Genomic DNA, 26,560 nt, shown 5'->3' with positions numbered 1-26,560 from the left:
CAGTTTTGTAGGCTAAATTGAAGTTTAACTAATCTTTCATCTACACACTAGCTGTTTTGGCTAACCAAAGTTTTTTTGTCATTGTTTTTGGCTAATTTTGGCTAATTTAAACTTTTCTTTTTAAGTTTTTTATGCTGTTTTGGAGCTTAGCTAATATTGCAGCTACATGCTAGCTGTTTTTGCTAATTTAGGCTATTGTCCATTTTTTAGTTTGAAGTTTAGGTATTTTTTTCTACAGCTTTCTACCAGCTACATGCTAGCTGTTTGGGCTAATACAGGCTTTTTTCCAGTTTTATAGGCTATATTGAAACTTGGCTATTTTTTAATCTACACACTAGCTTTTTTGGCTGACCAAAGTTTTATTTCTCGTTGTTTTTAGGCAAATTTTGGCTAATTTAACGTTTTTCTTTTTAGGTTTTTTAGGCTGTTTTGGAGTTTAGCTAATACTTCAGCCACATGCTAGCTGCTTTGGCTAACCTATTTTCTTTTCTTTTTTTTTTTTAGGCCAATTTGGGATTTAGCTAATATTTTAGCTGGCTATCAACTTCCGCGTTTTAAGCTATCGTGGCACTGTGTGATTAAAACAGACATTTAAAATAGTTGCCCCCCCATTCATTTTATTTTAAGTCATAAACGATTAGTAAAACTAGTCTTATACATATCTGAATACATTCTCTGTGTTAAAAAAGGTCTTTTCTTTAGTACTTAGTTTCACCAGCAGAGGGCGCTTGGCACTTAGGTCATCAGTAGTTGACACCGGAAGGAGGAGCTCAGTCACTACGTGATGAGCGAGTCAGCAGAACGCGACCAAGCGCGCAGCAGTTATTGATTGTTTTATTGTTTATCTTACAGGTAAGCTGGTTGAAACCAACACACAAATTATATGTGACGGCTATAATGTGTTTTAAGTTATTTTCTGAGTAGAATAAGCTGAGGAAAATGCGCTGTTTAACTAATTAGAATGAGTCAGACACCACGTTGTGTTACTAAGATGGCGGACGTGGATCGGTGGCGACCGCGGTAACACGTCTGATGAATGTTTGAATGCAATGAAAGCTAACTGGTAGTAAGATGAGCAATGTTCTGAGAGATAACATGTAAAACGTTTGTTATTTGATGAGTGTGAAAACAGAACAAAAAGTGTAAATTAGTTTAAAATATGTTTTTTCAAGTAGATACAGTTCATACTAGGAATTCATAAGAGGTAAAGATAATGATTAAAATGATCTGGAACAGTAAAATACAGAATAGCAAGGTTACTGAAGTTCATGTGTTTGCTAATGGAGGGTAAAATGCATTTTTTTTGTAATTTGTTAATTCACAGAAGTTATGTCATATGTAAAACTATATGTAATTGTGAGAGCAATTGACACTAGAAGAAGAGCTCAGTCACTACGTGATGAGCGAGTCAGCAGAACGTGACCAAGCAGTAAGCAGTTATTGATTGTTTTATTGTTTATTTTCCAGTGTTTCAAACATTAAATATGTTGCACCGAGAGTGAGTTGGCCCATCATTCTTAGCCGAATAGCCGTGTAACACTATCAGCTTCAGCGTTTTTAGCTACCAATTTCAGCATCTTTAGCTATCAGCACTAGCGTCTTCAGAAGCAAAATTCAGCTTACAGCATTCACACTAGCATTATCACAGGTAATGTTATATATCTAGTTCATAATTATGTTAAACAGTTACATTTTTAAAGTTTTAAAAATATAGTCTTAGTGTTGAATAAATGTTTATCCTGTTCGGCCTGTGACCTATTGTGTGTTTTGGATTTTGTGCGATTGAGTTTGACTCCCCTGGACTAGATGTTTGCGGTCAATTTATGCTTTCCACATCTTTTCTTCATTTCCATTCAAAAATAACACTTTTTTTTTCTTCAGAGGGAAGAATTTATTCACAGGATGCCATCAAGGTGCCTTTGAATGAAACACTTAACCACCAGCTGTTCTGGGTTGCTCAGTGGCCCATAAATTAAGCCTGCCGCTGCAGGACGGGTCCCAGTTATTGGCGCATTTAAAAAAAAATACACGTCGCTGACTTCCCTCATGTGGTGACAGGATTAGCTTGAATGTCATGTAATTTCAGCACGAAGTTCCATGAGTGCTGGCTTTCGTTGCAAGTGGAGGTATTGTGTATCACGTTGGGGACTGATACTGATCTCCAGTCAATTAGGATTGAAGAAGCAGATAAGTGGTTCTCTTGTTTTGTCACAGCCTTCATTATCCTAATTATATCAGGTGGTAGAGCCACTGACTCCTAATATGTGTTTTTAATTGTTTTTGTGAGCTGGGCTGTGGAATGGGGGGAGGTGGTGCATTGTGGGTATAGTTAATTAAAATGTGTTCCTGCTGGTTTCTGCATCTGCATTTGTAACAAAGCAGGAGACCGCACTAAAGGAGGGATAAACCAGTTTTCCCCGCTTGTGCTGTCTTTGTCGTCTCCCTCATATTTTCTGCACTTCCTTTTGTCCTCCCACTCTCATCCGTCTCCCCCTCATTTTCGGTTTATCTCCTTCACACTCTTTGTCCCATACATCAGCATGCGCTGTAGGGATGCATGACGTCACTCAGACTGTTGCATTCATTACTGTAATAGCCTTACAGGGAGGGGGGGGGGCAGATGGACTTTGCAGCCTGCATAGGAAAATTTCCCCTTTGTCTCTTTTATTCATCTTGATGTGTCTTTGTTGTGCGGAGCTCCTCCTTTCTGGTTCTGCTGAATCCCCTGACACTTTTGCACATATACGTTCCTGTCTCTAAGTTCTCTCTGAGTGATGAAGCAGAGTTTTTTTTTCCATTTAGTGCTCTAATAATGACGACCCTGCGGTCTGGCTGTGCAGGATGTCTTCTGCCGCTACGACCCCTCGGGGAGGTCTCAGTACCACTCTGCGATGGGGCGTGTTTATATGCACATATGGGCACTCATGAGTATGTGTTTCACTGGTAATGTAATGTAAATATCACTCTCTGCCCTGGAGAAAATGGAAGATCAAAGCTGACCGGATGCAGGAGAGTGGACATCTGAGTTTAAGTGTGTCTGGACTGGAAGATCAGTGATGAGGGTTTGGAAGGAAGGGAAGAATCCCACGAGGCTCCGATACCTCAAATATGTTCGCCACATTTGTTGAGAACATCCACAGCCAGCGAGGCCAAGTTGGCCCCATATGGTTTCAAAGGGGGCAGAAAATGTTTTCCCCGATTGGGTTTGTCCACAGTTTCATGCTCCGCTGTAGCATGCTATCAAGCTCTGCTATAGCAAACTAGCAAGCTCCTCTGTAGCATGCTAGTGAGCTCCTCTGTTGCATGCTAGCAAGCTCTGTTGCAGCATGCTAGCAAGGTCCCCTGAAGCATGTTATCAAACTCTGCTATAGCATGCTAGTGAGCTCCACTTTAGCTTGCTAGTAAGCTCCCCTGTAGCATGCTAGCAAGTTCTGCTGTAGCATGCTAGCAAGCTCTACTGTAGCATGCTATCAAGTTCTGCTGTAGCATGCTAGCAAGCTCCACTGAAGGATGTTATCAAGTTCTGCTGTAGCATGCTAGTGAGCTCCACTGTAGCATGCTAGTGAGCTCCACTGTAGCATGCTAGCAAGTTCTGCTGTAGCAAGCTAGCAAGTTCTGCTGTAGCATGCTAGCAAGCTCCACTGAAGCATGTTATCAAGCTCTGCTATAGCATGCTAATGAGCTTCGCTGTAGCATGCTAGCGAAATCCACTGTAGCATGCTACCAAGTTCTCTTGTAGCATGCTAGCAAATTCTACTGTAGAATGCTAGCAAGCTCTGCTACAGCGAACTAGCGATCTCCTCTGTTGCATTCTAGCAAGCTCTGCTGTAGCATGCTAGTGAGCTCCACTGTAGCATGTTAGCAAGCTCTGCTATAGCATGCTAATGAGCTCCGCTGTAGAATGCTAGCGAGCTCCACTGTAGCATGCTAGCATGCTCCGCTGTATTGACCTAACAAGCTCCACTGTAGTGAGCGAGCAAGGTCTGCTGTCCACTAGGCGGCTGGATAGCATAGCGAGCTAACCACTGAGTGCCCACTTAAGCCAATGTGGGCAAACACAGGTGAGACCATCACAGAAACTGAGGACAAACCCATTTGGGGCCACATCTCTGCCCATTTTCAAACCATATGGGGCCCACTTTGCTTTGCCGCCTGTTGCGGGAGCATTTTTTTTTGTCAGAGCTGCTTGGAAAATCCACTAAAAGAGAATCTAGCAATCCTTTCTCAACTGGTAAATTAAAAATGATGTGTGGTCACAATACACCCTTGTTGGCTCTTTTCTTGTCTTCTGCTCCCTTGGATTTGAGAACCTTCACCTTCCTCAGCCTGAGCTCCTCTGCGGGGCCTCTGACCAGCGCCCGCAGAAAAGCAGAAGTCCTTTCACATGATGAGGCCGAATTGATATGAGGAGTACGTGACAATACAAAGTGAAGAGCCCAGCGGTCGGGGGAAGCCATCACACAGCGGACCGCACAATGACCAGCACAAAGATACTGTCCCGTCGCATTAGCTGTGTCCAGTTTTTATTTCACCCCTACACCCACCCTCCATCTTTTCCACGAAATAAGCTTGGGTGCAGTTCATCAAGTCGTCCTCTTTCTTGTCAAAGAAGGATAAATTAAACAGATGCTTGTGATCTCAAAAATTTGGCAAAGGTGCGCACAAGCCCTGGGTGGTCGCCCCGACGGTCTAAAATGGTTATGTAACCCCCACTGATGGAGTTGTGATTGGAGAATGATAAGAGCATGTGATCCCTGCGGAGGAATTAATACACGCCTCGCTTCATCCCTAATCCTACTTCCACTCAGCATAAAGCAAATTACCACTAACAATCTGCAGGCAGGCAGGCTTCTAGTGCAACAGGGACAATGCTATTGTTCTGTAATTCCTTCCCTCCCCAACAAATTATAAATACCCCACTGGGCTCGAAGAGGCCTGTCGGCCCCAATTCCGCAAGATGTTACACATCTAAACAGTCTTCTCAGAGGAGTCTACAAAAGAAGAAAAAAAAGATCTTTTTTTTGTCTTAACTCTTTTGTCCTCACCACCCATGATTGCATTGTAATTGATGGTTCTTTGAGGTTTATGTCCATCACTGATTTTCCCATGCTTCTCATCGGCTGAGGCCTGATTGGATGGACAGGTTTCTGGGACTTAAACTGAGAGAAGAGAGGAATCCAAGGAAATTCATTATTTCATTTCTACACGGTTAATAAAAAATGCATTATTAACATGTTCTTGTAGCAATTTTCTGATGATTGAGGACGTATTACCTTGAACCCAGCAGGAGTTTCTACTGTTTTCTTGCACAGATGGGTTTTCCTGGAGCCCTATCAAGTCAAGCCACGTCCCATGAACCTATTACTGTCGGGGCCATCCCGAAGCTTCATGTTCCCGTGGAGGGTCGCCGGGGCCGCCCCCCTTCATGTTTCCTGTCCCTGGAGAGAGTCGCTTCTCTCTTTCCGGTTCCTCAGAAGGTTTTCTAATACCTCTCACATCCGTCTGGATGCAGGAGCTCTGTTTTCTGGACTTGTTTTTGTATTTTGCTAGTAAGGTTCCTTCTTCTTGGGTGTTTTGGGCATCTGGGATCTGCCCTTTTGGAGAGGGGTACTGTCAAGATTCTATGGTTGGGATTTTGTGGTAATTTCATTACGTTCTGTTTTTTCCTGTAAGTCTCGCCATGTTCAGGTTAATCATCCACAGCTGTTTTTATTTAGTCAATCATTCTCAGTGTATTTAAGTGTCTGGTTTTCAGTTCATCGTTGTCAGTCACTATTTTTTGTTACTCTTTGTGTTTTTGTCATGTTTCTGTTTGGGCCCTCCAACACTTCCTGACCCATACATTAAGAAAATAAAGCATAAAAGTGCATTTTCTGAGTATTTCTTTCATTGAATTTATGTGGAGGAGGAGCAGACCAAACCTATGTTTAAAAAATAGTGTATTTGTTGCGTTGAACATACACTTTATTATATCTAAAGAAGATAAATAGATCCGTGTACGTCTTCATTTTGGCATCTAGCTCAAAACTTTATGGCTGGATAGCTCCGATATCGATCGCCATATTTATTGTACTGGTATTGTTAGATTGAGGTTGTGTGGGGCTGTAAGCTAGTGGGAAAGCATTTAAACAGATAAACAATAGGATTCTAATGAACTCCTGCCGCTCTGCAGAAACTATGTCCTAGAAAACGACTCAGTTTTTCAAAATTTTGGCTAAAAACATCAAAATAATCATTAAAAAAAACAATGGGAACACTTAAAATAAGTTAAAAGATGATGATTTTAAAGTATTTCATCCATAAATTTAAAATATATTACATGTTATTTGTTAATTTTGCTCCCTTAAAGGTCCGATCACACGGTGTGTCTGAGAAGGTGTGTCTGCATTTGCGTTTAGAAAGAGAACATCGGGATGAAGGTAAAGATTTTACAAGTTTGGCATTTTACCTTTAAATAATAATAATCATATTCTGTCTGAATCATTGATTTTGCAAAAAGAGATATGACAACTCAGCACTTTTCTCTTCAAGGTCTTGATCTTCATCCTAATAAACTGATAAGTTGCAACAAAAGAGAAAATTCTATATGAATTCATTAGAATTCCCTAAAGTGATTTTTCTATCTTTAAATCCAGTCACTTAAAAAAACACAATAAATGGATTTGACCTGCAGTTGATTATTTTAGCAAATCTATCTAACTAAAGAGGTTTTCATCATATTTGATTTCGTCCATTCATCCACAATAATTGAAGTCATTTATCTGCCGGAGGTCCACGCCGCGACTAAAGACATCCTCATTTGTCTTGTGGGGATTATTTATTGGAGAAAAATACCACTGCTCATTCCTCGGGATAGAGCTTCTTCAGAGACAAAAGAAAAAAACTCAAGAGCGAGAAGAGAGTGTTTTGTGGGATTTATGGCGCTGATGACAGTCTGCGCATCATCTCACCGAGCGCTCCATCATCACTGAAGCTGCTGTTGTTCACATCGCTCCTCTGTCCCTCCCTTCCCCTCTTTCTCTTGCATAATAGCTGCTGTGAGTTGTAGCAGCAGTGAGCTCACAGCCGCTGGCTCCGCCCACATTGGCCCCCAACGGGCTCAGCCGTTACTGAAAGACTGCCAGTATTTCATCATCCTGTCCGTATCCCCCTCCCCACTTCAACTATTCCAGTCGTCGCCTCAGGGTGGCAGCCCTGCCATGCATTTTTGACTTCTCCTCAGCACAGACACATTGTCCTCATTGACTCTGTACATGTGTGTGTGCTCACGCCTAACGGATGGCAGCCGCACCAACCGCCTGTACAGCAGTCTGGCACCAACACACATAAGAAAGAAAGAAAGGACCGTGTGAGGGAGGGGAAGTGGAGGGATGAGAAGGAAAGAAAAGGACAAAGAAAAAGGAGAGAAGGAGAAAGGAGGAAGTAATGTAAAGACAGATGAAAGTGACAGTTAAAAAAAGAGACAATAGAAAGGGAACCTGGAGGAAGAAAGAAACAAAGACGAAAAAGGAAGGTGAAGAACGTCTGAAAAGAAGATTTGGTGCTAAGAAAGTAGGATGGAGAGGGTCTTTAGCTCAGCACCTGTCGTCCTTAATGTGAGTGGAGGACAAAAATGCTCCTCTCAGGTTTTCCTGTTCATCCAAAGTCTTCCCCCTTTAAATGTAATTGTTCATTTCCACACTACAGGATGCCGTAGAAGGTTTTCTGATACCCCTCACATCCTTCTGGCTTCAACAGCTCCATTTCCTGGACTTGTTTTTGTTCTTCCCGTAAATGTCCCCTTCTCTTGGGTGTTTGGGCATCTGGGATCTGCCATTTGGGGAGGGGTACTGTCAGGATTTCATGCTTAGTTTTTTGTGGTGCTTTTGTCATGTTCTGTTTTTCCTGTCTGTATCGCTCTTAAATGTGAGAGGGGGACAAAAATACTGAGTAACTCTTCTGGAATTGTTTTTCTTTTGCCCGTAAAGGTCACCTTCTTTTGGGTGTTTGGGCATCTGGGATCTGCCCTTTTGGGGAGGGGCACTGTCAGGATTTTGTGCTTAGTTTTTTGAGGTAATTTTTGTCATGTTCTGTTTTTCCTGTCAGTATCGCTCTGTTTAGTGTGAGTGGGGGACAAAAAGACTAATTGTAGCTTTCAGGTTTTCCTGGTTATCCAAAGTCTTCCCCCTTTAAATGAAAATGTTCATCTCCCGCCTACATGATCCTATGTGATGCCTGTTCCTGAGAAGGTTTTCTGATACCCCTCACATCCATTTGGCTGCAAGAGCTCAATTTTCTGGAATTATTTTTCTTTGCCCATAAAGGTCCCCTCCTCTCTGGTGTTTTGGGCATCTGGGATCTGCCCTATTGGGGAGGGATACTGTCAGGATTTTATACTTAGTTTTTGTGGTGCTTTAGTTGTTTTTTTGTTTTTTCTGTCAGTCTCACTCTGTTTAATGTAAAGGGGGTACAACAATGCTGGAATGTAGCTCTCAGGTTTTCCTGTTCATCCAAAGTCTCCCCCTTCAAATGAAATCGTTCCTCATCACCCCCTACATGACTCAAGACAAGCTCTTGAGCTAGTTCGGGGAAGGTATCAGAGGAACAGCTTGGGGTATGTTGGACCATGTCCAGCTGAGGATTATATCACTTCCCTTTTTCTTTGTACTTCATTGCAGGAAAATCTACAACTGTGACAGCGCTTCCCCTTCCTCTTGCTACCAGCTGCACATCAGTTGGGGATTTTGACTAGTTAACCATTCACACACTCTTAATCCAATGTTAAATCCCATCTGCAACAAAGGGAAATCTTTATGTCCAAAGCTGGGTTTGGCTGAGAGTACACGCTCTTCGCATGTCCAGTAGAGTGGGCAAACTACGGCCCTTTCAAATTTTATCCCACCGAACTGGAATAGATTAATTTAATGACCCGTATTAATTATATATTTTCCTTGTAGTTCAGGTGTCTCCCCACAGATGGCGCCAGAAAAATAAATCCACCTTTGTTGGGGCAGAAAGTTATTCTGCTTTCATGTAGCGTTTGAAGATTTGTTGTTTTTCTCATGTTCAAGTTAAAGTCCTACTAGTTGTCACACACCAAGATTTGTGAAATGTGTTCTCTGCTTTTGACCCATCCCCTGGGGGAGCGGTGAGCTGCAGACACAGCCACACTCTGGAACCATTTGGTGGTTTAACCCCCAAATCCAACTCGTTAAGGGGTAACCAAACCCTAAACCAATTTTTTTGTCTGTTGATCTCTATAAATGGGGCTTTCTGTTGGACATTGTCAAATTTGTGATAAATTAAAATAAAATTAATTCTTTAAAGTATAGTCTAAAACCGTCTGTGTGCTGCCCCTAAAGGTTGAATCGAGGTATTACAGTTGAATTTTGCGATTGGTCAAACTATGTAAGTTTCAGAAGTCTAACATCATGTTCTACAGCTCCAGTAATGATAACAGTCCTGCCCCCAAACCCCGCCCCTCTGACTGGATATTCAAATTTTAGCTGTGGGTGGAGTCAGCCTCCAACTTCCCTGTTTGGTTACCCTTTAAAACTGAGTGTCAAGCAGGGAGTCACATTTTTAGAGCCATTTTTGGTCCAACTCAGCCAGGATTTGAACACATAACCTTCCAGTCTCAGGCTGGACACTCTACCACAAGGCCACTGTCATAAGGTCATTTTTCTGATTATTCCAACACCACATAAAAGCAGCATATCCTTGAGTTTTAAGTTTTTCACTGACATCATCCCACTGGTCCAAATGGCACAAAAACTCCGAATTTGAAATGAAAAACTCCAAAATGTTCTCTTTTAAAGTAATTTTCATTCAGGATCAAGGCATGTTTTTGTCCAGATCTCGTGTTATTTCTCTCTTTTAAGAGGTGAATCACCTAAACTCGCCACAAATCTGCTCCTGGTTCAGCCCTTCTGTCAAATTTTAGAACCCTTTGTGGCCCAGGAGTAAGAAAGTTTGGCCATCTCAGGTCTAAACACACCTCTGAGATCTTCAGCTGTTGGTCGCTTAGCAGCACCAATGGGATGTTTGTGTTTTGAACTTGCTGCTATTAAACACTTGTTCATATATCAATTTTATGTTGAGGAAGTGTCCAGCCGTTTCCTGAAGCCATTACGACAGTAAAACCACCCGATCCCGAAAAGATGCGTATCGTTTTCAGACATTGGCTCCATAAAAGTTCAAGGATCCCCAATAAAAAAAGCGTTAAAGTGAGCCGTCTGGACACTTTCACTGCAACGTGACCTCTTGTGGTGACCTTCGACCTGCAGGGACTACACACAATGGAAGGCAATGCCACAACGGGCACATAGTAAAGTAATGGAAACTCCTGATGCTTTATGTTCCGTGGGCAGAAACAGAGAAGGTTCTAAAAAACAGGAAGAGGGCTGAAGAACTTCATGGTCGTCTTTCCTCGCGCGTTAGCCTACTTTTACACTGCTGAGTTGAGATCCCCAAAGTAATTATGAAACTAAATTACAATTCCCTGGGGGGTGAAATGGTAATGAGCTCCCATGTTTCTGTGTCATCAGGCAGAGAGCCACATAAAGGTGAAGAAGAAATTCAGCTGAGGCGCCCAGGGACGTCATGACAGCTGACGGGGTCAACATTGAAGTTGTGATGAAAGCAAACTTCCACCTGTGACGCCAATCACTCCAACTCTGAAAGACAGTAATAAAACATTTATTGAACACTCTAAAATAAATGTAAAATTTTAAAAAATGTAACTTTTTAACATAATTATGTGCAAGATATGTAGCATTACCTGTGATAATGTAAGGGTAAATGCTGTAAGCTGAAATTGGCCACTGAAGATGCTAATACTGATAACTGAAAACGTTGAAGCTGATAGCCAGCTAAAATATTTGCCAAATTGCAAATTAGCCTGAAAAACAAAACAAGGCTAGCCAGGACAGCTAGCACGAAGCTGAAAAAAAAGCTAAACGTCAAAATATCCTAAAAACTGAAAAAAGCCTAAATTAGCCAAAACAACTATCAAGTAGCTGAAAAAAATAGCTAAACTTAAAAATAGCCAAAAAACCCAAAAGAAGCCTAAATTAGTCAAAATAGCTAGCGTGTAGCTGCAATATTAGCCTAATTTCAAAACTGCTGAAAAAACTTTAAAAAATAGCCTAAATTAGCCAAAATAGCTAACGGGTAAATATTAGCCTAATTTCAAAACTGCTGAAAAAACTTTAAAAAAATAGCCTAAATAAGCCAAAACAGCTAGCATGTCGCTGACATATTAGCTTAACTATAAAATAGCCTAAAAAACTGACAAAAGCATGAATTAGCCAAAAGAGCTAGCATGTAGATGAAAAGATAGCTAAGCTTCAAAATAGCCTAAAAAAATGAAAAAAGCTTTAATTAGCCAAAACAACTAGCAAGTAGCTGAAAAAAATCGCTAAACTTAAAAATAGCTAAAAAACCCAAAAGAAGCCTAAATTAGTCAAAATAGCTAGCGTGTAGCTGCAATATTAGCTTAACTCCAAAACAGCCCAAAAAAACGAAAAAAGCGTAAATTATCCAAAACAGTTAGCATATAGCTGAAACAATAGCTAAACTAGAATATAGCCTAAAAAACTGAAAAAAGCATAAATTAGCCAAAACAGTTAGCATATAGCTGAAAAAATAGCTAAACTACAAAATAGCCTAAAAAATGAAAAAAGCCTAAATAAGCCAAAACAACTAGCAAGTAGCTGAAAAAATCGCTAAACTTAAAAATAGCTGAAAAACCTAAAAGAAGCCCATATAAACGTAGCATATCCTTGAATTCCCCCCCCTGGGATTAATAAAGTATCTTGATTGATTGATTGATTGATTAGTCAAAATAGCTAGCTTGTAAATATTAGCCTGGTTTCAAAACTGCCTAAGAAACTTAAAAAATAGCCTAAATTAGCCAAAAGAGCTAGCATGGTGCTAAAATATTAGCTAAACTTCAAAAAGCCTAAAAAATCCAGAAAACAAGGAGAATACCAATTTTTAAAAATTAAAACTGTAACTTTTTAACATAATTATGAATGATAAAAAGGCAGGAATTTTATTCCAGAATAAGTTAACTTAAACCTTAAATAACTTTCAATATTTTACTCTCCATAAAAATATATTTTGTCAAAATTATACAATTTAAAAATAAGCGCAAGATCACATCGGGCCATTAATAACAATAAAATAAAATGATTTGGATGGCCAGATAGAATTATCCGGAGGGCCGAATCCGGCCCCCGGGCCTTGACTTTGACACACGTGTTAGATGCTCTGGACGCTGATCATAATAGAAAACTCAGTCTAGGTTTCAGTCTGTTTGAGTGACAGAGATTCTCATTATGTATAATACACGGCAGCTGAAAACATCCAACAGGTCTGCAGTAAACAAATCCACACAGATGTGCAATGAATAACACAATCCAATCACGTCTGTGAGCCATGGAGCACGCTCAGACGCCATAACAATATACGACATCAAAGCTAACACTGTTGTAAGCTCGCCGGGGTTGAATAACCTATCAGATTAGTGCTGTAAGTCACCGCTCTGCGACCAGACGTCATAAACGCCCCCAGACATCAGGAGTGGAGTTGGGCTTGGTCCGTCTGACCCCTGGGTGGTTAGAGAATGAGTGTTTTAAAGACTGCTTTATTTTGGATCAGTGTTCTTGGAAGAAAAGCCAGACAGACGCCGTAAAAAAAAAAAAAAAACATTGAGGAACTATCACTTGACCTTAAACTTCAAAATGTTTTTGAACAACAGAGTTCAAGGATAGGAAGTTCATATTAACCCAATGGAGTCTTCAGATCAGAGGTGTCAAACTCATTTTGGTTCAGGGGCCACATTTGACCCGTCTGATCTCAAGTGGGTCGGACTAGAAACATAATAGCAAGATAACCTATGCTCCACTTGTTATCTGTAGCTTTGTTTTTGTGTCGTTTTTTTTCTCAGCTGGAAAAAATGCCTCAACCAACCTAGTAGTCTAATCACTTACTATAACACATTCATTCACAGACGCCAAAGGATTTCAAATAAAATGCATTTTAGTTAAAAAAATGGTTTAATCAATTTTATATTAAATATTTTTATGAAAAAAATAATAAAAATAAACTAAATTAAACTGTTTATTTCTGGATCTCTTGTTTTGCTTTTCCTTTGCTTCCCCTAGTGGTGGAATTCTGCATTTTCGTTGTTGCTTTACAGAACCATCACTCTCTTCAGGCATGGCCTAGAATCTTGCTTTTTTTCCAGCATCCCTGTATTTTTTTTTCTTCACAACTGGGCTGGATAAAACCATCGGAGGGCCGGATTCGGCCCGCGGGCCAAATGTCTGACCAACATGTGCTTATTACCCAAGTTGTCACATATTGACGTATGGTAAAGAAACCCCTGGCATTAAAATATGTTCTAGCTTTACTGAAGTGACTGACAGCCGTTAGCGTGTCAAAAGACAAAGACTTAGGGATACAAATCAGGGTCCAATTAAATCAGGAGTCGAGGCGTTTTCGTCAGAACGCGGACCGGTCCTTGGGATGCAATCGGTATGATACCCTAATCTTGACCTGGTACCGCTGTACGTTTGGTACCATTGTGCGTCCGGTACCATTGCACATCCGGTTATGGTAATGGTGCGCGTCAGGTTCTGTTATGCATCTGGTTCTAGTACCGTTGTGCGTCTGGTACTGTGGCGAGACCAGTACCATTGCGCGACCAATACAGTTGCGCATCAGATTCTGGTAATGGTGCGCGTCTGGTTACATTATGCATCCGGTTCCAGGACGGTTGCGCATCTGGTACTGTTGCGCAATCAGTACCGTTGTGCATCCAGTACCGTGACGTGTCAGGTACCGGTGCATGTCCAGTACTATTACACATCCAGTAATGGTGTGAATCCGGTTCCATTATGCATCTGGTTCCAGGACCATTGTGCGTCTGGTACTGTTGCGGGTCCAGTACCGTTGTGCGTCCAATACCGGTGGACATCAAGCGGTGCATGTCCAGTGCCATTGTGCGACCAGTACAGTTGCGTATCCGATTCCCGTAATGGTGCGCGTCAGGGTCCATTAATCATCCGGTTCCAGGACTGTTGCACATCTGGTACTGTTGCACATTCAGTACCGTTGTGCGTCCAGTGCAGGTACTCGTCAGGCAGTGGTGCATGTTCAGTACCGGTATGCGTCAGGTACCAGTGCGTGTCCAGTACCATTGTGTGTCCAGTACCATTGTGTGTCCAGTACCGGTTCACATCCGGTTTCGGTAATTGTACGTGTCCGGTTCCAGTACGGTTGCGCATCCGGCTCCGTTATCCATCTGGTTCCAGTACCGTTGTGCATCCAATTCCAGTAATGGTGCACGTCTGGTTTCATTATGCGTTGGTTCCAGGACCATTGTGCGTTTGGTACTGTTGCGCGTCCAGTACAGTTTAGCATCCAGTACTGGTACGCGTCAGATACCGGTGCGTGTCCAGTACTATTGTACGTCTAGTACCGATGCGCATTCGGTTATGGTAATGGTGTGCATCCGGTTCCGTTATGCATCTGGTTTCAGGACCATTGCGGGTCTTGTACTGTTGCGTGTCCAGTACCATTGTGCCACCAGTATCATTGCGCATCAGATTTCGGTAATGGTGCGCGTCCGGTTCTGTTATGCATCCGGTTCCAGTACCAGTACGCGTCAGGTACCGGTGTGTTGGGGGGTTTTGGAGCCGACATGGTGTGTGTCCGGTACCAGGCTCGGAGCTTATGGAGCTCTGAAATTATATTACATTTTTAAGTTGAGAAAACCATCAAGTCAAAGTTTGAATTTGATGAAAACTAATAATTTTAAGAACTACTACAGAACTTTTTTCAATTGATTCAATGTTTCACTTTTTACAGTGTATGGCGGAAAGAAAATTAGCCTTAACTTAGACTTTGTGGAGGAACAAATACTCAAAAAAAGGTGAAATGGTTACTTAGTTGGTAAAAATGGTGACAAGGCTTCAGATAACCAATGGTTGGAAGACTTGGAGTAAAGGTTCAGTGTAAAATTAAATCAAAAAGACACTTTTTAAAAGAAAAATTGTCCTTTTTTTTGTCTTTCAGGAAAAATAATCTTATCAAGAAATTTTTTTAACATCAAAATAATCTTAGTTTGAGAAAACCTTTCTTAATTATTAGAATAATTTCTTCTGATAACAAATATTGGTAAGATTCTTGAAGAAAATATGCCACTAGTGTAAGAATTTGTGAGTTATTTCTTCGGGAAGTGCATTTTTTCTCTCCTTTTCATGCAACACCTTTGCCGCATTTCTTCAAACAGATGCATGAATGAACTGAAGACCACCCAATTGAGAAAATGACACTCATAGTAAATATGTACAGGCGCGTGCACACTTACGTACAAAAGGAGGCTCAGAATCAAGTACAGGGCATGGAGTGGAATTGGTGAAAAGAGGCTAGTTTAGATGAAAGAGGTTCTTCTGACATCATGGTGCTACTGAGCCTCTCCTGGCAGCATCAGACCCCATCTGTGCCAACTGAGCAGATGCTGAGGCCTGGCCACCTGAAACTGAAGGGAAACCCGAAAAGCAAACGGAGGATAAAGGAGACTGAATGAGAAAAAGAAAAAAAATTGGAATTTTCAAACAGGATGTGTGAAAAATGTCAAGTAAATTAGTGCTTTGATCTGTTTTAATAAGCTGCTTTTTTTCTGTCGCACACACACACAAACTGTCTCACATTTGCATAATTCCTACACAGTCATGGGAGCCGTGGTTGCGAGGCAGTGACTTATGTCGTCTGCATCTAATCACATTACAGTCAGCTGCAAGCTGATGTTCTTGGAAAGCCCACGGCGGATAAACATTTTGGACTTTCTGCGCTGGAAAGCTCTGCTTTGAACTGATGCATAAATGACTATAATCTGAATAAACGAACAAGGATTATTGTGTTTTTGTCATGTAGCTGATAACAGCTCTCTCTGTAAGGCTGGTGGTTTGTTTGCTGGTCTTGGAAGACAAACATCAGTGTTCTGGGGTTCATTTCTAAAATGTTTACAGCTAAAAAAAGAATATTTAATCATGATTTTAACAATAATTATGTTACGAAGAATAAAGTCATTTAAGGCTTTTTTCTTGTCATCTGGATAATGAAGGCCTTTGATAAATGAAACGTTTTGTCTTAGAAAATTTGAATTTCCTGTCAAACTATATATTAAAAAAAAGGATGTTTACAGCACAAATTCCTGCCTTCTAAAAACTACAGTTCTATTACACCACATGTGTCAAAGTCAAGGCCCGGGGGCCAGATCCGGCCCTCCAGATCATTTTATTTTATTGTTATATATTTATCTTGCGCTCATTTCTAACTTATAATTTTGACAAAATATATTTTTATGGAGAGTAAAATATTTAAAGTGCTTTAAGGTTTAAGTTGATTTATTCTGGAATAATATTCCTGCCTTTTTATTATCTATAACTATGTTAAAAAGTTACAGTTTTAAAGTTTTACAAATTAGCATTCTGCTAGCTTTTTAGACAATTTTTTCTAGGCTATTTTTGAGTTTAGCTAATATTTCAGCTACATGCTAGCTGTTTTGGCTAATTGAAGAGCCAATTAGCCAAACTTTTTTCTGTTTTTTGTGTAGTCACTTTGTGGTTGAGCTATTTTTCAGCTATAAGCTAGCTGTTTTGGCTAATTGAAACTGTAAAAAACGTTATTTAGGCTGTTTTTGAATTAGGCTAATATTTTCATGCTAGCTTTTTTAGCTAATTTAGGCTTTTTTCAGTTTTTAAAGTTATTTTGAAGGTTAGCTAATATTTCAGCAACGTGCTAGCTGTTTTGGCTAATTGAAACTTAAAAAAAACGTTTTTTACGGTGTTTTCGAGTTAGGCTAATATTTACATGTTACCTTTTTTGGCTAACTTAAGCTTTTTTCCGTTTTTTTGTATTCAGTTTGTGGTTGAGCTATTTTTTTCAGCTATAAGCTAGCTGTTTTGGCTAATTGAAACATTAAAAAACGTTTTTTAGGCTGTTTTTGAATTAGGCTAATATTTACATGCTAGCTTTTTTTGGATAATTTAGGCTTTTTTCAGTTTTTTAAAGTTATTTTGAAGGTTAGCTAATATTTCAGCTACATGCTAGCTGTTTTGGCTAACCTAAGTTGAGTTTATTTATTTATTTTAAGTTTTTTAGGATAATTTGGCATTTGGCTAATATTTTAGCTGGCTATCAACTTCAGCGTTTTTCGCGATCAATTTTAGCATCTTTAGCTATCAGCACTAGCATATTCAGCGGCCAAATTGATCTTACATCATTCACACTAGCATTATCGCAAGTAATGCTATATATGTAGTTCATAATTATGTTAAAAAGTTATGGTTTTAAAGTTTTAAAAGTGTAGTTTTAGTTTGTTCTATAAATGTTTATCCTGTTCGGCTCAGCAACAAAACTCAACAACAAATTTAAACTCTAATTTGTGTTTTTAAAAATCTGACTGTTTCATAGTTTTAGATTCAGAGAAAATAAATCAGTCATTTTTTAACTATAATTACTAGGAAGGATGATAAATTTCATGTTACTTGTGTATTTCTATATATTTTAAGTCAAATTCAAGGATGACGTTTGTCATTTGTATTTAAAATAATTAATTTTGGCCATTTTTTGTAAAGAAAACTCAATAAGAACTTTAATATTAAGTAAAAGGACTCTACAGAATGATTAATTGCATTTTAATTTGATTTAGGGGCTTCAAGCAGCACTTTAGGACAGCGGTAATGCCGCTGACGATGGACCAACAGAAGAAACTCCTCTGTGGATAAACATTCGTGAATTAAAATAACCCGAACACATGTTCATCTATCTGAGAGGCTCGTATTTGTTTATTATTTCACTGATACACAAACTGAACAGCAGCTCAGAAGAAGAAGAGATAAATAAACGACAAAAACTTGTTTTATTAAAACCTCTGTTGACTTAGCATGTGCGTCGTGATTCCCCTTGTTTGCGGCACCTTCAGTGAAGTGGAACATGCGAGTTAAACTCTATCAGATGGCTGGAGTGTTTTATAATCTTTAGCATACGGCGCTCATCTGGTTCGTACACCACACTGGTTGCGAATGCGTGCAACGCAGTCCTATTGATTTTATTTCTCAACCTACACATCCTCTTTGATGGGCAGCGCACGTCCTGTGTGTGATCTTCAGCTGCGATGAGGCATCCTGCAAGTCACAAAGAGACTGGAGCGGTTTTGGCCTCGCAGGCTGCGGGTTCCGGGAGAGCTTCTGCGCTTGATCACGCCAGTTATCAATCATCATCTCCGCATTCACCACCTGACAGAGAGAAGGAGAATCTGCACACAGGATGTCAGCTGTGTTGCTTAACGCACATGTGTCGAAGTCAAGGCCCGGGGGCCGGATCTGGCCCTCCGGGTATTTCTATCCGGCCCTCCAGATCATTTTATTTTATTGTTATTAATGACCCGATGTTATCTTGAGCTTATTTCTAACTTGTATAATTTTGAAAAAACAGATTTTTATGGAGGGTAAAATGTTGAGTTATTTAAGGTTTAAGTTGATTTATTCTGGAATAATATTCCGGCCTTTTTGTTATTCATAATTAGGTTAAAAGGTCTGGTTGTAAAGTTTTCAAAATTGGCATTCTGGTATCTTTTTTTTTAACTTTTAACTTTAGCCTTTAATAAGATTTTTTAAGTTATTTTAGAGTTTAGCTAATGTTTCAGCTACATGCTAGCTGTTTAGGCTAATTTAGGCTTTTTCTTCAGTTTTTTAGCCTGTTGTGGAGGTAAGCTAACATTTTAGCTACATGCTAGCTGTTTTGGCTAGTTTAGGGTTTTTGTTTTACTTTTTTGGGGTGTTTTGAAGTTAGGCTAATATTTACATGCTAGCTGTTTTGCCTAATTTAGGCTTTTGTTTTTTAGTTTGTTAGGCCGTTTTAGAGTTTAGCTAATGTTTCAGCTACATGCTAGCTTTTTCTGCTAGTTTAGGCTTTTTTTTATTTTTGAGCTGGTATGAATTTAGGGTAATAATTTCACGCTAGCTGTTTTGGCTAACTTAGGCTTTTCTTTTTTAGTTTGTTCGGCTGTTTTAGATTTTAGCTAATATTTCAGCTACATGCTAGCTTTTTTGGCTAGTTTAGGCTTTTTTTTTAGCTGTTTTGTAGTTAGGCTAATAATTACATGCTAGCTGTTTTGGCTAACTTAGGCTTTTCTTTTTTAGTTTGTTATGCTTTTTTAAAGTTAAGGTTTTTTTTTAGCTACATGCTACTTGTTTTGGCTAGTTTAGGCTTCCTTTTTTTAGTTATTTTTTTATTTTTTAGTTTTTTAGGTAATTTAGCATTCAGCTAATATTTTAATTGGCTATCAGCTTTAGCATTCTCAGATTTACTTAAGTGTTTTCAGCTGTCAGATTAAGCATCTTCAGCGACCAATATTCAGCTTACAGCATTCATATTTGAATTATTGCAGTTAATGCTATATATCAAGTTCTTAATTATGTTAAAAAGTTATGATTTTAAACTTCTAAAAATGTCGTTTTAGAGTGTTCAATAAATGTTTATCTTGTCTCAGCCAATGACCTAAGGTGTGTTTTGGATTTTGCCCCCTGTGCGATTGAGGCTGACACCCCTGGCTTTACGAACGCAGCATTCACCATGTCACATGCACTCAATATGTGAGCTACCGGTGCCGGAGCCTCAAAGCTCCATGACACGGCGGCACCATATGAGCTTGAGTGACAGGCCGCCTGTTTGTTTTTCTCTTCAAGACAGAGCCCATTTCCTGTGCTCCCTTTGTTTTAGAGCTAATATAAAAAAGATCTCCTTTTTAAACTCCGTGTTTACATTGTGTGCGCGCTTTGAGGGAAAGCACAAAGCCGCCACACAGTGGGTGGATTATAAACTTGGACCAAGTTTCAAACACGCTGAATTTATAAACACAGAATTCCCCCAGACTCGAGTCACGGGTCCCAGCCTGCATGCATATTATTGAGGATCAAACGCAGACGGGGAGGATCTTTGTATTCCGACCCGTTTGTGCGCCCGCCTTTGATTTGTCACCACTTCTGTTTTAAACTTCCAAAAGGAGGGGGGGACATTTTTTAAAGTTTTTTATGTGACGCCCCCTTATCCATGACAGTACTCTGACTGGCAGTGTTGGCATCCTCAGCTCCTGGCTGATATGATATCTAGTTTCCATGTTGTGGTGAAGCACGCGCGCGGGGACGACCTGGAATCCAAGTCCTATCAAAGGACCAAAGTGCCTGAATGCCCATTATGTGCCAGCTGTTTCAAATGTGGAGTAATTGCACTGTTGGCAAGGGGCCACGCGGGCCCCTGTGTGCCCCCCGCCTCCCGCTGCAGGCACCCTTCCAAGCCCACCACCACCTTGCACCCCACCCACCCACAAGCTTCACTCCCAACCCACACCACCCCCCAAAATTCTTCCACCCGTTACCACCAGCTCTCTGTTCCACATTCCTGAGGGGGGACACTGGTTAAATTTAATCCCATAATAAGACTCTCAGCTGTCCAAGAAAAGAAAGAAAACTTTACTCTGGTAAATTCTAGACTTCCTTTTTTTTCCACGCCATTCTTTTCACCCCAAGTGGAGGAAAATGACACTTAGGGCCCCTTCGGCCAGTTGCTTTTGTCTTTCTCCAGTCTTGGCTTTCCATCCATCACTCTCTCATTGGTCCTTCTTTCTTAATAGTGTGTTTGGTATAAGTTTGTTTAAAAATATCTTTTTCTCGGGGTAAAATGAAGGAAAAAATGACGCTTCACTATCAGAGAAGCAAAACTGACCTCAGTTTGGATTCTTTGTTTTCTGTTCGGTTTATCTTTTCCTTGGTATTATGTTTCAGTAGTTTCCATAGTTTCAAAGCCCAAGGTAAAATCTTGTCAGGCAAACTTGTTTTTGTTTTGTTTTTTACTTGATATTATGTCTGTTGAGTTCTCACAGACTAAACTTATGATTGTATCAGTATTGGCTGTTTTTTCCAGAACAAAACACATTTTAAGTGAGCTAATATTCGCCAAACAACCATAATACAATATCAGAGTCGTAAGAGAGAGCTAAGGAATTAACTTTCCATCAAACTCGTTTTGACAGGTGACCTTTGACCTACACATTCCATTGTGATGACGTAACGATTTCATATAGATTTAATATAAAATGTGTAGAAATTCAGTATAAACTTTTTATAAATTACATATTAAATAAAGTTAATATAAATTTTGTAAAGATTTATTATAAATTGTATATAAATTTAAATAAATTTAATATAAACTTTAAAAACATTACATTTAAACTTTATATAAATTTGCTATAAACTTTGAATAAGTTTAATATAAATTTTAAATATATTTAATTTAAACTTTATATAAATTAAATATAAACTTTAAATAAAGTTAATATAAACTTGAAATACATTTTGATTAAACTTTAAATAAAATTCATATAAACTTTAAATAGAATTAATATAAACTTCATATAAATTAAATATAAACTTTAAATAAAGTTAATATAAACCTTGTAAAGATTTATAATAAACTTTATATAAATTTAATATGAACTTTAAATAAATTTAATATAAACTATAAATAAATTTAATATAAACTTTAAATAAATCTAATATAAACTTTAAATACATTTAATATACATTTTATATAAATTTAATATAAACTCCATATAAAGTTTATATTGAATTTATTTTAAATTTATATGAAATCGTTACGTCATCACAATGTAATGTGTAGGTCAAAGTTCACCTGCTATGATGAGTTTGATGGAAAGTTAATTCCTTAGTTCTCTGCCATATGTGGCTCTTTTAACTCTCCACTGTGGCTCTCTGGTTAAAAAACAAACGTTTTTTTATGTTATTACAAGTAGCTGTAAAGTAAATAGTTAAGCAAAGAAGAAACGGAAAGTAGTTAATCATTCTGCGAGGCTCCTGACCATAGTAGCTGTAATGCTCCAACCAGAAATTTGGCTTAGAGTAGGACATCAGTAAAAACAACCAGAATTCATATTTTTTAATAAATTCAAGAATCTTAAGTGCACCATATTGTTTAAAAAATACAGTAAGGGTCACTTTTCTTTAAATTACTGCTGACTTCACACTACCCATTATTATATTTTCTGTATTGCGATGTGGTAAAGGATGTCTTTTATTTTGAAAGAGCTTCACAGCTCTATCAAAAGTTAGAGACAGTTTCATATAAAAAAAAGTCTTTTTTCTCTTTTTTTTAATTTATACCCCAAAAATTTGTATTACATTCGTAGTTATAATAATAGCAACAATTAAATATTAGTGCAAATCTTTTTTTTCTAAAGCGTGACATAAAACTTTGTGGCTCCTACTGGGTTGTAGTCGGTGAAACACCGACTTGAATGTCTCTTTAAGCGTTGAAGGTTGCAGACCCCTCGTATTGGTCATATCTCAGACTACAGTCACATATTCTAAAAGTTTTGTTATCAGAAGTGTATTTTTACACGCTGCATTGTAGCTGTAGAGATTTTAAGTAAAAAATTTACGTCAACCAGATGATTTTTTTGACATCGGTCAGTGGTTGCCCTGGCACATTTGGAGGTCATACAGTGGCAGTCCAATAACAGGAAGGCAATACTTGACTGATGGGAGGGTCTCTAGGGTCCATAAAATTTTCTGATGATTGGCGGATTTCAGACTGCCACCTCCAGCCACCCCCCTGGCCCCGTGCTGCCGTCCCACTGCCACCTGCCACCTGTACGGAAGCATAAAGACAATTGAAGACAGAAGCTGGGATCTCAGCGATGACCAGGTGTCTATCTGGCGACTAGGGTTGGGCACCGAAATTCAGTTCCAAGTAGGAACTGTTATGATTTACACGGTTCTACCGAAACCGAAAGAACCTGCTGCAAACGGTGCTGCGCTTTGGAGCTTAGTTTGAGTGAAAGTCTATTTGTCTTATGTCAATCACTTCTACTGTGTTTAGTACTTTGAAGTTCTTGTCAGTCCTTCTGCTTTTCGTGCGATACTGGTCGGGCTCATATAAGACTGGTGACGGGGCAAACTCAAGAGTCGCGCAACGCTCGAATGTCTGACTATATTTCACAGCAGGTCACAGAAGTTTGACAGGTCACTGCGTCGAATCATCCAATCAAGAACTCTGCTTTGGGCACATGACGTTTTCAAAATACTAATCCAATACGAGCATTTGTTCTCTGTCTACAGCCAGACTCCCGGACTTCAGCGGAACTCTCTCAATTCGCCGGCAGACAGACAGCCGCTGCAGAGAGTGGAAGCAGCCTGCTCGGGTCTCTTGAACTGTGATGTTCATTAAGGTCCCTTAATTTTTTTCCCTTCTCGGGTTATTGCGGAACAGCCTTTGAACTGAGTCACAGAGACACAGAAACACAGCGGAAGCGGCTGTCATCAAGACACCCGGACCGCAGTGTCTAGCTCAGAATCACTTGTTTGACAGGCGGTGAGCAGCAAATTCACCGTGCGGTGAAAGCGTCTTGGAAGTTGGGGAGCAGCCAGCACGACAAAAAACTACAACACCCAAAACTTAAATTTTTGTTGCGCAGGTCTAAACCATGCATCAATATGTGACTTGGAAATGAAAATGTGTTGATTTGGGAAGATGTAGGCACTATTTATCAGGCATTGATGCTGCTCAAAACTAGTCATGGCGTCGATTCAGCAACACCAAGACCCATCGTATTGACGAAATCCAATTATAAGGGTTGCTACCAAGTAAAATTATGACTTTTTGAAGGAAAACACATGAGATTTTGTGATGAATTGTCTTTAAATTCTTTTAAGGCTTTTCAGAGCATCCCAATGACAACGATTGAGGAGTGTTTTAGAAACAAATTTAGCCTTCAGTCCAAGCTAAATTTGTAGGAATACAATTCATCAATGGGTCTTCCAGGATCTTGTTTCATTTCAAAATTAGGATTATGTCCAGAACTGACTTTTTTGATATTTTGACCTTTGTAGCTCATGTCTCTGATTAAACCACCTCTAGATCTGGCCACGCTGCAGCTTGATCAACCTCCCCCCAATCCATCGGGAATTGGAAGCAAACCCCAAATATCTATTTTTTTTTTCTGATTCGGGGCACGGTCATCCATCACTGCTGTCCGTTTCATGCCCAGCTCCGTTCATCCATGCTGCGAGCCTCTTTCCTAACCCTTTATCTACTAGCGTCCAGCTGCACCTGCTACTCATTATGAACCCGGCATATCTGTAAATATTTCAAAGGTATTCGGAAATCTCGTTTGTGACCAGAATGAACAAGTCATAGAACTGCACCAAGCAGGACGTTGGTAATGCCAAAGGTCACATTGGGGCTCTAAAATAAATAAATAAATAAATGATGAGAAAAAAAAATGGAAAAATTTACACAGGCAGGTTTACTGGTTCTGGCGTGTGGTGAATTCTCATTGATTCTTTAACACCGATACTAGGAATATGTGGTAAGATAATCTTTGAATTTATCCAAGAAAAAAACTAACAATGTACATAGAAAAAAATTGGGGACTTTCATTAAATATCCACAAATACATCAGTTTTAAAAGGTAATTTTATAATAATTTCAGAGTTATTTTTCCATTACAGTTTGGACAATAAATAAGTACATTAATTAGTAGTGTGAATTCTTTGTAAGCATTGTTCAGTACAATTTCTGATTTCCTGCTTGTACTTTGGGCATTTTACACATTATATGGTTTTTAAGATTTTAAGCAATATGTGCGATTTTTTTTTTTTTTTAGTCCCATTAAAAATGAATGGCAAATTTTTCAAATTTCTGCAATTTATGCAATTAAAAACATTCAGAATGTTCAGGAAATTGATGCTTGTGCTTTTGGCATTGATAAATTTCACGCAAGTTTTAAAATTTTACACAGTTTTTACATTTTTTTTCGCAATTTGTGCAATTTTTTTTCACAAAATTCATACAATTTTTTGAGCAATTTGAAACCTATTCAATATTGGTATCGAAATGTTCAGCATGTTAAGGACAGTAATGCTATTAAGGTTTTTAAGGCTAATTTTCTAGTTTAGCTGATAGTTTAGCAACATGCTAACATTTTTGGCTAATTTAGCATCTAATCATTTTTGGGGTTATTCTTGAGTTTAGCTAATATTTTAGCAACAGGCTAAGGATTTTGGCTAATTTAGCATCTAACAAAGTTTTTTGGGTTATTCTTGAGTCTAGCTAATATTTTAGCAATGCTATCGGTTATGGCTAATTTATCATTTAAAAAAGTTTTTTGGGTTATTCTTGAGTTCAGCTGATAGTTCAGCAACATGCTAACGTATTTGGCTAATTTAGCATCTAATAGGGTTTTTTGGGTTATTATTGAGTTCAGCTAATGTTTTAGCAACATGATAACATGTTTGGCTAATTTAAAATCTAATTAGGTTTTTGGGGTTATTCTTGTGTTCAGCTAATATTTTAGCAACATGCTAACGTTTTTGGCTGATTTGGCATCTAATAAGGTTTTTGGGGTTATTGTTGAGTTTAGCTAATATTTTAGCAATGCTATCGGATTTGGCTAATTTATCATTTTATAAAGTTTTTTATGTTATTCTTGAGTTCAGCTAATAGTTCAGCAACATGCTGTTTTTGGCTAATTTAGCATGTAATAAAGTTTTTGGGTTATTTTTTAATTCAGCTAATATTTTAGCAACATGCTAACGTTTTTGGCTAATTTAGCACCTAATAAGTTTTTGGGGGTTATTCTTGAGTTCAGCTAATATTTTAGCAACATGAAAATGTTTTTGTCTAATTTAGCATCTACTGAGGGTTTTGGGGCTAATTTAGAGTTAAGATAGAATTTTAGCAACATGCTCACTTTTTAAGCTAATCTGACATCTATTGATGTTTTGAGCAAAGTTTAAATTTATACCTTTTACGCATTTTTAAATTATTAGCATTTTTTAAGTCCTTTAGCAACTTCAGCATCTTTAGCAACCACATTCATCAAAAATAATTCACACAAGCTTTATCGCTGGCAGTGCAACTTTTCTAGTTAATTTAGTCTTCATTTGACAACTGTTTATGAAGCCTACTGCTAAAAACAATCAATATGTATAAATTTAACATTTATTTTAAGGCTAAAATCTACAATAAAAAGTGTGAATTTTTTGTAAATTCTACATCAAAAACACTTTTATATGGTGTGAAAGACCTAATAAAAGAGGTGTGTAATACAGTAGAGCTGCTGTTTCCTGTGTGATGAATGCATACATTCGAGTCACTGAACTAATTGAGTCGACATACCCATATGCTGACTCCACCCTCTGAATAGCCTAATTAGGTCATGTTTACATCAAAGTCATTAAACATGTCAGATGAGGTAAAATGTGCAGCAATATTCTCTAAAAAGGTGCAATTATTGCATTTTTTTTATTAAAAAAAAATCAAGATGCACCCAACACTACCGTTAATTCCTCAGCACTAATCAGCTTTGACGCCTCTCTCTCCGTCACTGCTGCTGCATGTACTCCGCCTGCTTATTCTGCAGAAATGGAGGAACAACTTAAGGTGGGGGGAGGGTAACGTTGCGTGAGGTCATGTGAAGGAATGACCA

At 38.8% G+C, this 26,560-nt stretch overlaps 1 long non-coding RNA gene across 1 annotated transcript in view; it reads left to right on the top strand.

Moving 5' to 3' along the window:
- Nucleotides 1-272: 272 nt before the first annotated feature.
- The window catches only part of LOC112158464, a 77,739-nt gene continuing 51,451 nt past the window's right edge, over nucleotides 273-26,560 (top strand). Inside the window, exons 1-2 of the long non-coding RNA XR_002921314.2 lie at nucleotides 273-852; nucleotides 10,527-10,665. This is a non-coding gene — a long non-coding RNA (uncharacterized LOC112158464). The remainder of the gene's footprint in view (nucleotides 853-10,526; nucleotides 10,666-26,560) is intronic.

This window comes from Oryzias melastigma, linkage group LG24 (genome assembly GCF_002922805.2).
Source record: "Oryzias melastigma strain HK-1 linkage group LG24, ASM292280v2, whole genome shotgun sequence".
Classification (NCBI taxonomy): Eukaryota; Metazoa; Chordata; class Actinopteri; order Beloniformes; family Adrianichthyidae; genus Oryzias; species Oryzias melastigma.
This window is presented reverse-complemented; position numbering and strand designations above follow the sequence as displayed.